Source organism: Malurus melanocephalus, unplaced genomic scaffold, assembly GCF_030028575.1.
Source record: "Malurus melanocephalus ecotype Western Australia unplaced genomic scaffold, MMel_1.1 scaffold_119, whole genome shotgun sequence".
In the NCBI taxonomy this organism is placed as follows: Eukaryota; Metazoa; Chordata; class Aves; order Passeriformes; family Maluridae; genus Malurus; species Malurus melanocephalus.
In genome coordinates this window covers 113412-129702 of record NW_026623351.1, presented here as the reverse complement: position 1 = coordinate 129702, position 16291 = coordinate 113412, and positions in this window count along the sequence as shown.

Below are 16291 nucleotides of genomic sequence, written 5' to 3'. Positions count from 1 at the left end.
CACTGTGTTTGACCTAGACAAGGAAGAGAAACACTTCAACACAAATATCCACCAACTCACCAGCAAATTAGGATAAGCCTTAATTTTACTGTATTTGAAATAAGAAGATGAATGGAGATTATGTTCAGTCAAATTTGGCCTAGGTACCACATATTATATAATCTTATACTTTATACTGGCAAAAGACAGTGCAAAAATAATATTGGTCCRTTAGAGGGTGAGGATGGTCACCTCACAAACAGGGACAGAGACAAGGCAGAGTTGATTAACTCATTCTTTGCCTTTGTGAATGGCACACCAAAGATGTCCCAGTGCCCTGAGCTGGAGGACCTTGAATGTGAGAATGTTCAGCTCCCAGATAACCCTGAAATTTTGTGAGATCTGCCGCTCCATCTATGGATCCTGATGAGATTAATCCAAGAATCCTTAAAGAGCTGKCTGATGTCATTGCAAAACCTCTCTCAATAATTTTTGTGTGGTCTTAGGTATCCAGAAAGTTCCCAGCTGACTGGAAGYTGGCAAACATTGTCTCAGTTTTCAAGCAGGGCCTGAACACTACAGGTCTGCCAGTCTGCCCTCAGTGCCAGGTAAAGTTACAGAGAGGTTTATTCTGGAGGTATTGAAAAACACCTGAAAGACAACGCAGTCATTGGCCACAGCCAGCACAGCTTCACGAGAGGAAAGTCCTTCTTGTCAAACCTCATTTCCTTTTCTAATAAAGTAACCCACTTGGCTGGTCAGTGGGAAGCAGTCATTCTGTTTGGATATCAGTAAAACTTTCAATGCTGTCTCTCACAGAATCCTTCTGGATAAAATGTTCAGCCCACAGATGGATAAACACATCCTGGGATGGGAGAGCAACTGGCTCCGGGGTCAGGCACAAAGGGTGACAGAGAATGGGGTGGCATCAGATTGGGGATCTGTCACTGATGGGGTTCCACAGGGCTCCATCTTGGGCCCTGAGCTCTTCAACATCTCCATAAATGCCTTGGATGCAGGACTGGAAGGGACACTGAGCAAGTTTGCAGATGATACAAAACTGGGAGGAGCTGTTGACTCCCTGGAAGGCAGGGAGGCCCTGCAGAGAGACCTGGACAATCAGAGGGCCRGGMAATCACCAACCATGTGAGGCTGAACAAGGGAAAGTGATGGATTCTGCACCTGGGATGGGACAACCCTGGATGTACGGACAGACTGGGGAGTGAGGTGATGGAAAACAGTGCAGGGGAAAGGGACCTGGGGGTCCTGGTGGAGAGAAAGTTGAACATGAGCCAGCAGTGCCCTGGCAGCCAGGAGTGCCAGCCCTGTCCTGGGGACATCAGGCACAGCATCGCCAGGCAAGGGAGGGGATTGTCCTGCTCTGCTCTGGGCTGGGGTGGCCTCACCTCGAGTGCTGGGGGCAGCTTTTGTCACTGTGATACAAGAAAAACATTAAACTATGGTGTGACACTGGGGGAAGTTCTTGTGCAGGGCCAGGACTCAGAATCAGTGATCCTTGTGGGTACTTTCCAGCTCGACATGTTCTGTGATCCTGTGATTCTATTATCTTGCATCAAAATGGAACTGGAAGAGGGGAACAAAAACAGATATCCAGATTGGTATTACTTTTTTCTAAGTGTCTGCACTCATACTGAAGCCTTTTATTTGCACTGCTGTCTCTAGCAAAGAAGATAAAAATCATGGAAGCAGTGATTTTTATTGTAAAACTTGATTCACTTAACTACAGATGCATACAATGCTCTGCATGTAAATGAAGTTGTATTTTTTTATTACTTTTATAATTTAGGATTTTGTTTGCACGTAATGAATGTTTACAAGTGAGTACTATTTCTAACCATAAATGTAAAGTGAAGCTTTTGTATCTATTAAAATAAATTTTTCTTGGCCAGGGAAAGGGCAACAAGAAACTTGTGAGAGCAATTTCTTATTTTCACACACTTGAGAGAAAAAATACTCCAGCTATAAAAGGCTCTTTTTTGCCAAATTCAGCTTGTTTTCCCACAGTGCTTTTAGGCATTTTCRTCCTCCCTGCACTGGGCACTCTGTTTACATTCAAAGTTAGACCCCTGGCGTTTCAAAGCTTGGATTCAGTATATCATGGTTTTGCAGTTACTTGTTTGAAGTCCAGAGCTTTTACTGGTGACCTTACACAAAGAAAACCAGAGTAGCTCCTGATGAGTTCTGCTGAGTCTCAGACTGCTTTCACAGTTTMATGGATGACACAATGACATCTTCTACAATTTAAGAATAGTTGCTGGGCTGCAAMAAATTCCCTTGCTTGTTAAATGCCTCGTTTGCTTGGGTCTGAGGGTGGCAGCCAGCTGAGAGGGAAAGCATCTGTACAGAGAGGTTCTGCCTGATTCCAAGGGGAGAACATTGTTTGTGTGAAACAATATTTGAAAAAATTAGGAGTTAATGATTTTAATCTTATTTCACTTCCAGGAATTCTGCAAAACCAATTATTTTAAAACACATAGTTATGTCTATGTTTAATTTTTCATACTTTCCAGGCAGCACCCTAAGCACTAACAGAAATCAATAAAAGCTTTGAGTATAGGGAGACTGTCCCATCMTAATTTCAAAAATCTACCTTTTTCCTCTTGGTCCCCACAGGTGACACTGTGGTCTTGAAGTTACAAAGATGTCCTGCTCCACTCTTGAGAAAAAAGAAAAGAGGGAATGAGAGCTCAAAATATAAGTGGTGAGACACAATACAGCATTTTGTTAGAACTTTCTTGTGTACTGTAGGTACAAGCTCTAGTGGACTCATTTTCAGGATTTTGTCTTTCTTATTTCCACTAAATGACATATTAAGTGATAGCAGCCTCATGCAATCCCAAGCATTCTCTGAAAACATTAGCAGAAAYATTGGCAGGAAAATAATTCACTTGGAACTCAGGAGAAGCTGGGTAAAGAGGAAAGTCATGTAGTTATGTTTTTTTACATTTTAGGTTTTTTCCACTTGTCTGTCATGAAAGTYTGTGATGAGGAACAGAAAGGGGTTTTGCTATACTGACTGCTGTTAAAAGGGGGAAAAAAGCCAAAATGAAATAAGCRATGGGTACAATTCACTGCACTATTTCAGTCAGAAATTGCTGCCACAGACTCAGACTTTCTAATGGCTTTTCACAATCAGCCATCTGTAAGCCTCCAATTGGTATGGTGCCTGCAGTATTTATTTTGAAATGTTTTATAACCCACAGTACATACTGTGCAACCACAAATATATAAATGTTAGGGAAGATTCAACAGACTCTTCCATAATTTTTTTGTTGTTGAAGCWTGCAGAAGCAAGGCCAGGATGGAAAAAAGTTCATCCAAGTGTAGGTGACATTGTGTGTATMCTTTTAAAATTGCCCTGTCACTGTCAACATTCTTGTTCTTTGAAATGTAATAAAAAATCTTGACAATATTAGCAGAAATTAAAATGAARTTAACCAAAATATTCTTAAATAGGATTTGTGGGAAGTTGTAATGGAATACTGTCATGTGTCCTCTATTCTCATTTAAGTCTTTCTGTCAGCCACTTTGGCTTTATTTCAAATGGAATTCCATGTGTATATGAGTAGTTGATTGGGACTTAAGGCTGAATCCATGTGTTTACAGAGATATTTTGAGACAAGAACTTTGTTAATTTGCTGTTAAGCTGAGATAGAAAACCTCCTTCCTATCAGGAGACATTGTGGAAGCAAATTTTTTAATGTTTTGTGTTGACGCCACTTGGCATGTGTGGAATAATCATTGAAAAACCACAAAACTTTTCAAGCAGATGCACTTAATTTTATGTGAAATTTAACATGTTGTTTCAGCATGAAAAATGGAGACAGAATAAAAGTCAAAGTGCTTTGAATGGATACGTCCAAAATAACACTGAATTCTCCCATATACTGAGGTTTTAAAATGTCTGTCTTTCCATCTTGCTATGTTGTCTAGCTTTTATCCAAAACAGTATATTTCCTTCTGAGTTTTGCAATGGCTTTAGAGTAGGAAAGTATTTTTGTTTTAATTTGGCCTGAAACTTTTCCTTTTTTTAAAAAAATTCAATCAGCATGTGTTTTTCCTGAAGCAGATTCTGTTATAGGTATTCTGTGGCATTCTTTATGTCATTTAGTTGATTCTCTACTTACAGATGAATTAAAAATGTACCTCATTTAGCAAATTGTTAGTTTCTAAAGATTCTTTACATGTTACTAGCTGGAAAAAAATTGTAAAACAACTCATCAACATTAGTATAGTATACTCTTCAAAGTGTACATACTTCATAAATATAAAGAGAGAACAAGGATGTATATTTGAATTTAGAGGATCATTAAACAAGCTTGCAGCAGTTTCTTAATAATCGTTACAGCTGAGTTGTCTGAGAGAGTGTTAATATTTTCAGGTTCCTGGCAAAATTTTTCCGCTATTCACCTTAAAGATTTCGTAAATTTCCAGCACAGAGAGGGGAAAAAAAAAAGAGTCTCAAGATCTTTCTGAAAAGTTAGCTAGATAGTTATTTAAAAAGGTGGCATGGAAATATGATTTTCTCTCTTTAGACAAAGCTTGGATTACAGAAAATTATGACTCTATGTGGATTTATTTCTTCATTGTTTACTTACTGAAGTGTAGGATGAAGGCAAAAACCGTGAAAGAATTTATGGTAGCACTAACACCAAAGACAATAAGATGAGTTTTATTTATTATATGGCATGCTTTTTCAATTTTGCTTTTTGCAAAAATTCACTATATATTTATGAATAGATTGACAGGTTTAAGTTAGATATTTTTCTATGGAACTTTGGGATGGGACAGTCTTGATAGACAGAGAACTGTGAAGAAACTGTTTATGCTTTGTGAAGCAAATGTTATTCATGACAAGGTTATTTCAAATATCTGCAATTAGACTGCCTTTATTACTCATATGTCCATGTAGGTTAATGTACCCACTTCATACTCATGTCAAGCATCCAAATGTGCAAATTATTTGTCTGAAGGTTTATAGATCAGATAGCAAAAAACTAAAGGAGAACAAGGTTTTTATTCTGTCAGACATCTTTACTGTCCTTAGATGCTGCAGTCTACACCTTATCTTTGATTTTAGTCAAGCATTTTACAGATCTCTAGTATATTGTTGCAGCAAGGAAAGAATTAATGCAAATCTACATAATTTGTTGCACTCACAGAACTCCTAATTAATCTTGGACATGTTGTAAAGATCACAATTTCCAAAAGAACTTTAGCATTTCAGAATGGTTGGGTTGTTCAAGGACTTTCCAAATATTCAGAAAAGGGGGAAATGCACCRAACAATAAGTTGCCATCTTCAGATTACCAATATATAAAACTCAGAGATGGCTTCAATTTTCCAGTCTTTCTTAAATGCAGTTCTTTACATTCTYTTTTATTATACTCTTTAGAGGAGTTGACAGAAAAAGAAATAGCTCAATAAAAACTATCAGAAACATATAAGGAAATCACTTTCGAGAAATATTTCTGTGGGGAAATTTCATCCAGATTTTTCTCCCAATCATAAGAAATATTTCCATTGTGAAGGCACTTTTTCTTTTATAGAAGATGTTAGCACTTAAATTTCCTTATGTAAATACCAAAGATAAGGGTGAAAGTCACATACTCATTAAAGTGAAAAAGAATAAGGGTCTAGTAACCATTTCCTCAAGCACATTTCTCTTAAGGTTTCTAGCTCTTTTCTACAATGAAAAACAAAATAGACCAGTCAAAAGCATTGAATATGTATGTACCTTTGTGCTGTAAATACWCAGATAATTCAGATAATTCAGATAATTTTATAAGAAATTCYTAAAGAGATTGGCAAGCATGGGTAAAAAAAAAGAAAATATTGTTTTAAATGGCACTAAGATGAGGACAGGTTTGCTATTTAGCTACAGCTCTCTCTTCCTTATTTGACAGTTCTCATCACTTGCACAAATGAGATATGTAGAAATTGATGTTGTGTTGCTAACAAAGCTGTTATACACTTTTGAAAAGCAAGAAGGTGCTTTTCAGTAGGGTTTATTTGTTGGTGTTGTTTTGGGGTTTTTTCCGAATTGAATATAAGAATGCATAATCACATCAGGAGAATAACTAATAGTACTAATGGAAATCCAGGACTGTTGTATGTAAAGTGATTGGGGAACTGAGACTTGCATGTAAAAAGACAAGTGTAGTCCCTGCTGAGCGTGTTTTAGTTCTAAAATAATGAACTCTTTCAAATAATTAATATTTGTTGACAAGCCCAAGTTAAGTGCATGCAGCATCACATGTCTTGCAATTAGTTGAGATGATAAGATAATACAGACTGAAAACAATCAATTTGAGCTGCCAAAGCTGATCACTCAGACCAAGTGAAAAACCACAAGCAACTTTCTTCCATAGATTTCATGCACACAATAATTAGCTTTGCCTGCTCCTTTGGTCTTTCTATATTTCAGCTCTGAGTAGCCAAGTTTCATTGGTGTAAGGGTTTTGAATGTTTATTTGAGARCACCCTGAGCAAATTTGGTAGAAGAAATGCACTAAAAGTCAATCGGAAGCAAATTAGAACATTGAGTATACTAGATCAAACTAAATCTAGGTAAATTAGATAAAATTAAAGAATATGTAAATATTTAACCTTGAAATGCAAGCATTATGAAATACCTGTTTGCAATTGGTCTGTATTTACAAGAAAAGAAAATTCTAACTCCTTGCAAGCTGTTGAATATCAAAACTTAATGTGTATCTGCTCAGATTCACTTCAAGGGGATAATATAAAAGCAACAGTAAAACCTTCTTTCAATTGATACCTATTTCTGTCCCAATTAAATCAATGAAAGCTCTACTGTGGTTTAAAGCAAAGTTACTTTAATAACGAATCCTTCTAATAATATAACCCATTAGATCAGAGATAAGACATTATGACAGCATGAGGTATAGAAAAATCTTTACAGGGTAGAAAATTTGAGAGATAAATTATTAATTCCAAATTATTTGCTCTAAATAGCTTTTACTGCACTCCTATCAGATACTTTACAGCTCTACAGCATTATGTTGGAGATCAASTACAATCAATAAAATAAATTATTGAAATGTAAGATTCATAGGGAGGTTTCTTTACACACAAATTTTTCCAGTCTCCTGTGATACAGGAGAGAGAAAATGAACTACATTTATGTTAAACATTTTGGATTTTTATGATTGCAACTGAGATTTCTAAGAATTTTCTTTATTGGCTTGCATATTTTGGCCTAAAAATAAATCATAATTCACTTTGCAATTTGAAAATTTAGTGGAATTTTTTTTTGGTGTTTTCCATAATTATATACAGTGTAGAAAGAAAGAAAAAAGTCTGTGTCCTGCATGCTTAGTGTTACTAGAATAATTCTTTTGTAGACATTAAAAATTATATGCAGTTGTAAGACTAAAGGTTGTTCTTTATGAWGTAATTTAAGAGACAAAAAATCAGAAATAAAAGCAGTGTGACAACCTAGATACCAGTGTTGTTCCTTAAATTTTGAAGAGGAAAAGAATCTGCAGTTAGGACTAGGTAGCATGGAAAAAAATTAAGTGGACTCAAGTTAGAAAAGGTAAATGGACTGAAGTAGGGGAAGAAGCAGAGAATATATGAGACAGGTGTTATGGGGTACAGTGATCACATTTATAATACAAAAATGCAGCACAAGAAAAGAGCACGGCACTTTAGACTTATATCCAAATAGAAAATTATTTCTTTTCTGAGCTCTCTCATTGCCAAAGAATATGGCATCCAGCACAAATTATAGAACATCCAAATGTACRCACATTTGGATCCCAGAAGCCAAGTTACCTGCTGAAATRAAATAATTAGGTGCTGTCCTGGAAAATAACATTTTGCTCAAATAATTTTCTAGAAAAACTATGCTGATAGCTGGGTTTGTATGGTTTGCATGAAAAAGTCCACCTTTATGTGGTTGATTGATGTTCGGGTAATGCTTTTAGGAGAACATCTTAGGCATGTTCCTATTCTATAGTGTTTGCTTAAACAAGTCTCTAAAAGAGCATAAAATAAACAAAATAATTAGCTGAGTAGGGACTGTGATCATTGTGTTTAGGCATCAGATGTCTGCTAGATTGAAATCATAGCTCCACTAAGAATTGCTATTATCCCAAACTAAATTAAAATCTTACTTGTATCTATTCACTGCAGCAGAAAGTTATTGCTGAGACTACAAAACTGTAGAAATATTGGAAAAAAGCTTCTCATCCAATTTTAATGTGGCTTTTTGCAAAATATTAAAGAGGGAGCAGATAAGACTTTTTGTGTGTATGTATAATGTATTTCAGAGAGAAAAGTTAGAGTAGCATTTCAGRGGTTCTCAGTGATTATTGGAACACACTGCTTTCTCCACATTTCTTAAGCTATTGAACATATTTTCAATATGCTATGGGGCAYAGTGTAGGAACTGCAGGCTCAATAACAATGAAAATACTACCATGCTAATTTTCATTTAGTTTCCATGTCTCAGCATGCAACTGAAAAMCAGACAAATATTAAAATTATTTTTTTATTAAAAGTACCTACTAAGGCTTTGGTATGAATATTCAAACAGATTTAATTACAAAGTAAATGTCAAATGCTCTTGAAGGTAGTCTAGGAAGGGAGATGTAGAGCTAAGAGCCTGAAGCAGCCATGSTACAGTGATTGCTAAGAGAGCCAAGGCAGAGGCTCAGGAGACCAAGAATGCAAATCCTAATTTTCAGCAACAGAGAATCGAATGACACTTTCCATTGTCTCAGAGAAAGTTTTGAATGTTGAACTATAAATTAAAACACTGAGAAAGYTACTGCATTTGGATATTGTGTCCTTAATAGTCACAACAGAGGAAAATCCCTGAAATAGYCTCTGCAGGCAAGACATGTTAATGCATGAATTGGGACAAACTTAAGCATTCTATACGTGTCAAGCCACTAAACCTTGAAAATTTTTTATGACTTCTTCAGAACATGCAAGTTTCAGAAATCAAAGTGCAATTAAACTTGAGATGACTTTATGATGAGATGATAGAAGAGAAAATGTTCCACAGATAACTTTGAATTTKTGTTTATGAAATGCCCAGGACAGTCTATGGATATAGTTTATAAGGACCTTGCATATGATAGCATGATTCTGGTGAAAAAAGAGCTGAATAAGATCTAAATACAAGAGTTAAGACTCTAACAAAATCCTTAGATACATATTCATATTTTCTATGAGTTTTTCTTTCTGCATATGTATGTACAAATGATAGAAATACTCATTATTCCATGTGGAAAATCCCATTTTCACATTTCACATTTAAAAATCATATTTTCACATTCATTTGATACAATGAAGTCTAAAGTTTATCAAGGAAAGAAATACCAAATGTCTTGTTGCATATCCTTGGTGGTGAGGGATTTCTTGTTTCTTGAGTACTTTTGTAATCTTAAACTTTGATTTATGCACGTGAGATCCAGGGTGTGAAAAGACAGAACAGACTCTGTAGATAGATGAAAAAGCATTCAGCTGTTTTGTGATGAATGGTAGCAGATTACCTTGGGTTCCTGATGTACTCAGGATGTACTCTACAGGCTAAGAAATAAAACCAAGGCTGTGCAGGGATGTTGAAGTCTAACACGTGTTGTCTGCTGATGCACTTCTGTTTTAAAGATGCAGTTCAGACTTGACCACTACAAAAATCTAGCCAGCCTGAATAAATGGGGTAAAAGAATGACATGGAGAAGCCAGRTCCACAATATGTCATTGACTTATTGCATGATGTTGAGAACGTTACTGGCAGAATCAGTATCAGAATTACTTTRTTGTCAGCAACAGCTTTTCTTCCTGTAAGTCAGATGCAAAGTGGGGTCATCTGGCATAAATCCCCAAGACGTGCTTGCGAGAGGGACACTATGGTGTGAATACAACAGAAAATGTGACTCCAATTTGACTCTKATTCTGAAATTCAAGTATTCTTAAATGGCTCTTAGCATTATGAAAGATCAAATAACAATTTCAATCAATATGCAAGATAAAACATAAAAATACATATTAATAGAAAATACTTAGAAATATACAAAAAATATTTATACAGGAAAGCAGGAATAACAMTAATATTCAAAACAAATTCCTATGTTTTCAATTAAACAGCATACTTTCAATTAAACTTCCTAGCGCTGCAACATTTTTCTAGTGTTTTGCATTTTTAAATTTCCTTCATGCAACACCCCACTGAGCTGGAATATTGTCAGWATTACTGCCAGTTTCCAAAGAAAGAGGACAAGGTGGAGATATTAAGTGACTTGCACAAAGTGTCTTATCAAGTCTATACCAGAGCTAGGATTACAATTTGGAAACTCTTGACTTCTTGTTTGGTATTCAACAGCGTAGACCATGACATTCCTCAAATCCAATTTCAAACTCTTATAAAATAATAGAGGAAACACAAGGGAGCAAAATGCTAGTCAAAATATTGCCACCGAGAATTTTCTCAAAGACTTCGGCAGCATAAAATTAGTCTATGTACGAGTTGATTAAAGCGTTTCCATAAGCAATAAGTATCAGATGTTACTTTAAAAACATGATAAATTTGCCAAAATAATCTTCTTCCCTTAAGAATAATTTGAAGTTTTTTTCATATCAGCCTTGCTATATTTAGTGTCATGTGTCCCAAAAACCTGCTTAGTACGTAATGGAGAAGGAYTGAAATAAGAACTGCGGTATTGGGGAAACATCTAACCATGACATTGGTACCCTTATTAGAACCCATTTTAAATAATGGAYTTAAATTCTAAATCATTAGAAAAATTAATTAACTAAAATTTCACAAGGTGTTTTACTTTATGACTGTAAACTCCCTTAAAGGCAGAGAAAACTGGTGGAGTTTATTAGGAAGGTTAGAAATATAACAAATARTAGTAGGAGACTGTCTTACTTGCCAAGGCTCATTTAATCCTCACAGTGATATGAAGCTGAAGAGAAAGCAAAAACACAGAGGGCGGAACACTGCCAAATGACACCAAGCATTTCTACTGARCATGAGATTAGCTGGAAATGTCATACTACAGCAAATATAGCAAAGATTTTGTTTTTTTTTAGGCTATCCATAGCTTCACGAAGTCACCAAGTGAAGAGAAAGACAGCAATCCTGCAGGTTTTACTGTCAACTGTCACTTCACCCAAAACTGAAGACTGAAATCAGATTTCAACCATAGAAATCATATCAAGTCAGAAATTTTTTAAAAATTATTAAAAAGCCAACGGGAATGAGTGATGAGAGAAGATAAAAATAGCTTGCTGTATAAATGATAAATGATGGCTTGGAATGGATGAGATAGCTAGCTACAAATAGATCTGGTCAAAATATTGGAAGTGAATGGAAGTTTACCTTTTGCTTTTAAAAAAACAAAAACCAAAAGATCCCAAACTTGTTCATTCCCTTCTCCAAAAGCCTGTCTGACAGCATGTAAATGCAACACATCCCAAGATGAAAAGTTTCCATTATCATTTCCKGGATAGGCATACCCAGCACTTTGATCACAATGAAGACATGTTAAAGAAAGGTATCAAACTTAATCTATTATTTTTCTGCCTTTAATTAGTATCAAAAATGTCCAAATTGTACGCTCTCTCTTAAAGATATTTTGAAAGGTGAAGTATTACCTGCAGGAAAACAGCAAAAGTCCCACTCTGGAATCTGCTAACTGATCTCAACGTCCACATCTCTCAAGCATTCCCTCAGTGTGTATCTCTTTAAGAAGTTACACATTTAGATAACGTATTATCTTTACTCTTTTTCAAACTCCTCTTCGCTTAGAATCCTAAGTAAGTCCTATTTTTTTTATTTATTTTTCTCCTGTTTCATGGTATTATTTACACAACTATACTGATATGTGCTATCACAATTGCTTTCTTATCCTAGTCACCAGAGTTTCATCTGGATTTTACAACCTAAAAAAAAAAAAAAAAGAATTGTATTTCATAGGGTTTAAATGCAATGGAGGAAAGGGACCCATATCTGAATATATGGGTCATCAAATATTATACTAGAGAAATGCATTCCTTTACATTATTCTGTAGTATTATTTTCTATAACCTGAAAACAAAGAGCATGTGAATGGAAGGGAAATACCTGTATTTCTGTGCTGACATGTTTCCTTTCCTTTTGCCCATTTGGGTGGGAGAAGCTTCAAGCACCATGAACTTGTGCAGGGCAATAAGAAACAGCAACTTCCGACAGCCTGAACGGACCTCAGACCTTGTCCTTTTTCCTTCTGCTCCTTCAAGATGGTGCTTCTCCTGGGGAGTGCACACCTCCCCCTTACTCTCCCAGATGCTTAAACAACTAATATGAAATAATGTATTCTTAAAAAATGATTATTTTTGTCTTGATGTTATTAAGAACCTCTAGTTATTTTCTTTTTTTTAACAAATAAATATGTTTTATTCACATTCCACAAAGAGAGTTTTTGTGTCTTTGAGAAGAGTGGCAGCAGAAGATGAAGTGARATCTGCTACATCATTTTACCTTTCAGTCCTTAATTTTCTACAAGATGATGCGTATTGTCGTGTATGTGGCTCCAGAAATGCCAGCTTGAAGGGAGCATTGTCCATATTACAGACTTGATGTGTCAACCCCTTCTTAAAAATAACTGAAAGGAAGCTAAAAGCAAAACCATACAAAAATAAATAAATAAATAAATAAATAGACAGGATATCTCTAGGGGGGAGAGAGAGAGATAGGAAGCATATACTTTGACTTTAATGATGACTGCAAAGGCCCAGAATATTTTTGTGTGGATTTAGCTAACCATCTTATGAATATTTTTTTTTTTTTTTTATTTGTGTGACCTAGATATAGTAATTCATTAAAATTGAATTTAAAACATAAAGAAGAAGGGATTTCTCCAAGAAAAAATATATTTTATCTGATAGGTTTCTACTCTCTCTCTTCCCTCCTTCCATTTGTCCCCGCCATCGTGAAGTCCCCAAAGTCATGCTTCCAACAGATATGAAAAATTTTATACGAGTTTTGTCAAGTACTGATTTAATTGAGATAAAATACTTCTAATGACTGCTTATTAAAGGAATTAACATGAATATTGAATTTTCTCCATAAAATATTAGTACCAATGCAAGATAAATCTATGTTGTAGGACATTTCACCCACAGAAGGACACTTCAAATGTTTAAAYATTAAAATTTGTCTGCAACACTATAAAAATATTAATGCTGTCACTGTYGCTAAGAAGTGAAAAATACAGAAAATATATTATGGCCTATTTATTTTTCTTGATAAACATTTTAATAATTATTGATTCTTAAAGCTCAAAGACAGCACATCACAGAAAAGCTCAGATATTAAAGCAACAATTGAACCTTGATATTGAAAAAAGTTCATGTTTTAACTGAGGCTGGTAGCAGAAGGGCAGAGATTGCTTGGAAATGCTGAAAAAAAGTAAAACCCTTGGACYTGGACTCACGACTGTCCACCTGTTATAGTGCATTTTGTCTGTTCAAGGACCYATACTATGATGTTTGATATTTACCAGAATGACCGAGTTCAGCCTGACCCCCAAATATCCTAGTAATTAATTTCTCACAGTCTGTACTTTTGACTGTGGATTTCATTGGGAAAACAAATATCACTGTTCAACCACGTGCCTGTTAAGGGCTTTATCTTTCTTAGGAGAATTTGCAATTATCAAACAAATACTATGCATCACAGTGTGCAAGCATCTTATTGTAAATAGCAAAATCAAGATTTGGAATTTAATGGTACGCAGAGTAACCTGTCAATCATGGGAATTTTCATATTTTAAAAAAATTCTCCACAGAATTAATCTTTTGATATCACAAAAATCTAATTCAGATTGTTGATTACTTCCTGGCTCAGCTCTAAACATGATCCCAAAATKAATTTTTTCTTTAGGGGGGTTGGAAAGGGGAGAGTGGGAGAGGAGAAATGAAAGCGGTTTTAATTTTTTCCTGTTCCCTTTGTAAAAATAAATACATAAAATTTCTATATTAAATCTCTATATAAGTAACACAGTGTTATTCAATTTTCATAAAGCATTTGTATTCCTTAAAGGTTTTCTGTGGTTTTATTTCAGTTTTTCCTCAGCAGACCCTATTTTTAACTAAGTAATGCAATACTTAGTTCATTCAAATATGCACTTTTTCTATTTGCTTAAAAGTAGCAAAGGTTTTGTTGATGAAAAGAGACACCTCTAAGATAAAAGCACATAAATACGTAGAAGCTCCTGAAATTATTACTAAACAATTTTTTTTAAAGCAAAATGAGGCATAGACCTTTGGGGGAAAAATAATTTAAAATTAAAAAACAAACAAACAAACAAAAACAAAAACAAACAAAAAAAACCCCAAAAAATAAACAAACAAGCCATCAATATAAATATTTCCTAATCTCCTAAGGAGATTTTTCTCATTTTTCTAAAACTTTGGTTAATTCAACATGAGAAAATATAAGAATATAAGAATAACTTCAGAGACAAACTGTCCATATTTGATAGAAATTTTATTAAGAGATTATGAGTTTCACTTCATTTAAAATAAGAAACAGATGTACAACTGGGAAGATGGTGAAGTGAATTTCTTTCAAAATTCCTTTATCTTAGATCTTCAAATTTCTATACAGCCTAAATTTTACTTTCAGTGTGACCAAATTGCTGTCTATTCAAAGACAAATTTTGCATTTTATTGTGTGAAGAATCATTGGTAAAGTGCATAAAGCAGCACATGGAGCAGAAGTTTAATAGGGTTATTATGGTCACACCTTGACACGACTCCCTTAAAAAAATTGCCTGAGAGTTACTGGAATGTAGATTTGACAAATTGTTCCTTTTCTCTTTGCTTGAAGTCCTGTGCTTTCCCTGCACAGGGCCATGGCAAAACTGTAAAGGGATTGYTGTTTTCACTGCTCTGATGTTAGGCATTGCACCAGAGAAGGAACACCTATGTAATGGCAATTGTAGCTTCATTTATCCATTTTATAGATGGAAATATGAGTTTCACAAAACCAGGCTTTGTCATGTGATACTTAGCCAAACTTTGTCAAAAAATGCTGGAAAAGTGAAAGAAGCTGAGACTTAAATTCTACCCCTGTCTTCAGCACTTCAAATTGACTGGTTTAAACTTTTCACTTTGTGCCCTGGATAACAGGAATCTCATTTTAGTCATTTGCATTTTCATTCCACTTTGACGTGTTAGAAATATTAATGTTTAAGAAAGACTTGAAAACTTCAGAGATCTATGTAGTAAAAGAAATAGTCTAATTTATAACTTTAAGTATATCAAGACTTAAAGTAGTTTTTTCTTGGTCAAATAATTAAATCAGCTACTGCATAGAACAATGCTGTATAYAATCAAGTGCATTGAATAAATAAATATGATGAAGTGCACTGACAGCAAAATGTTATTTGTAAAGCATTTTCTAAAAGATATGCTTGGCATATAGCAGATATTTATTACCAGAAAGGATCACTTCAATAATAGGAAATTAGCAAGACGCCTTATTAAATGCTGCAAGGAAATGAGATTACTTCAGATATGTTTTTCTCACTATTTAATTTATTTCTGCATCTGTATGAGAAACCATGTTTGTGATTTTACTGATAGCTCAGAGAATATGGGTATAATTCAGTATTCACAGATGCATATTGTAAGTGAGGTGTAGAAGTTTCCATAAGTTCTTTCACATTGTAATGAAGATCCAATGTATCTTTGAATTTTATGAAATATTCTCAGTAGTATTGTGACCAGCAAGGCAATCCAATCTCTATCATTCATGTTAGTATTATTCTCACCCTTTGAATTTCTGCAGCAYGTTTTCCTGAATGCTCATTTGAATATGAGAGAACCCACCAGACAACAACTTTTCTTTGTGTTATACAAATATTGTAAATTTGCATTGCAAAGAACAACAAGAGAGAAGTATTCAATGTCCTATTCAAAGTCTATTTAAATTAGTACATAGAAAAACTGGGCAAAAATAAAATGAGGATTTTTATGAAATAAAAAAAGGAATAGTTCACCAAATCCCATGTTAAATGGCTAAACAATAGAAGAAATTCAGAGTGTAGTACTCTGGTGTTTAAAAACAATTTTGGTGGTAATAAATAAAGAGTTTTGTTGCATATAATTTTCATGCGAAGCTTGACTTTCTGTAGATTTCCTGTAGCTTTTTTCTCCTTAGCTTTTTTCTCCTTGTCATTTTTTTAATGGTCTGTTGGTTGTGTTTAAACATTSCAGCTGAGGTCACATCATCATATTAGAAGGTATATATTAGAAGGTATAGAAG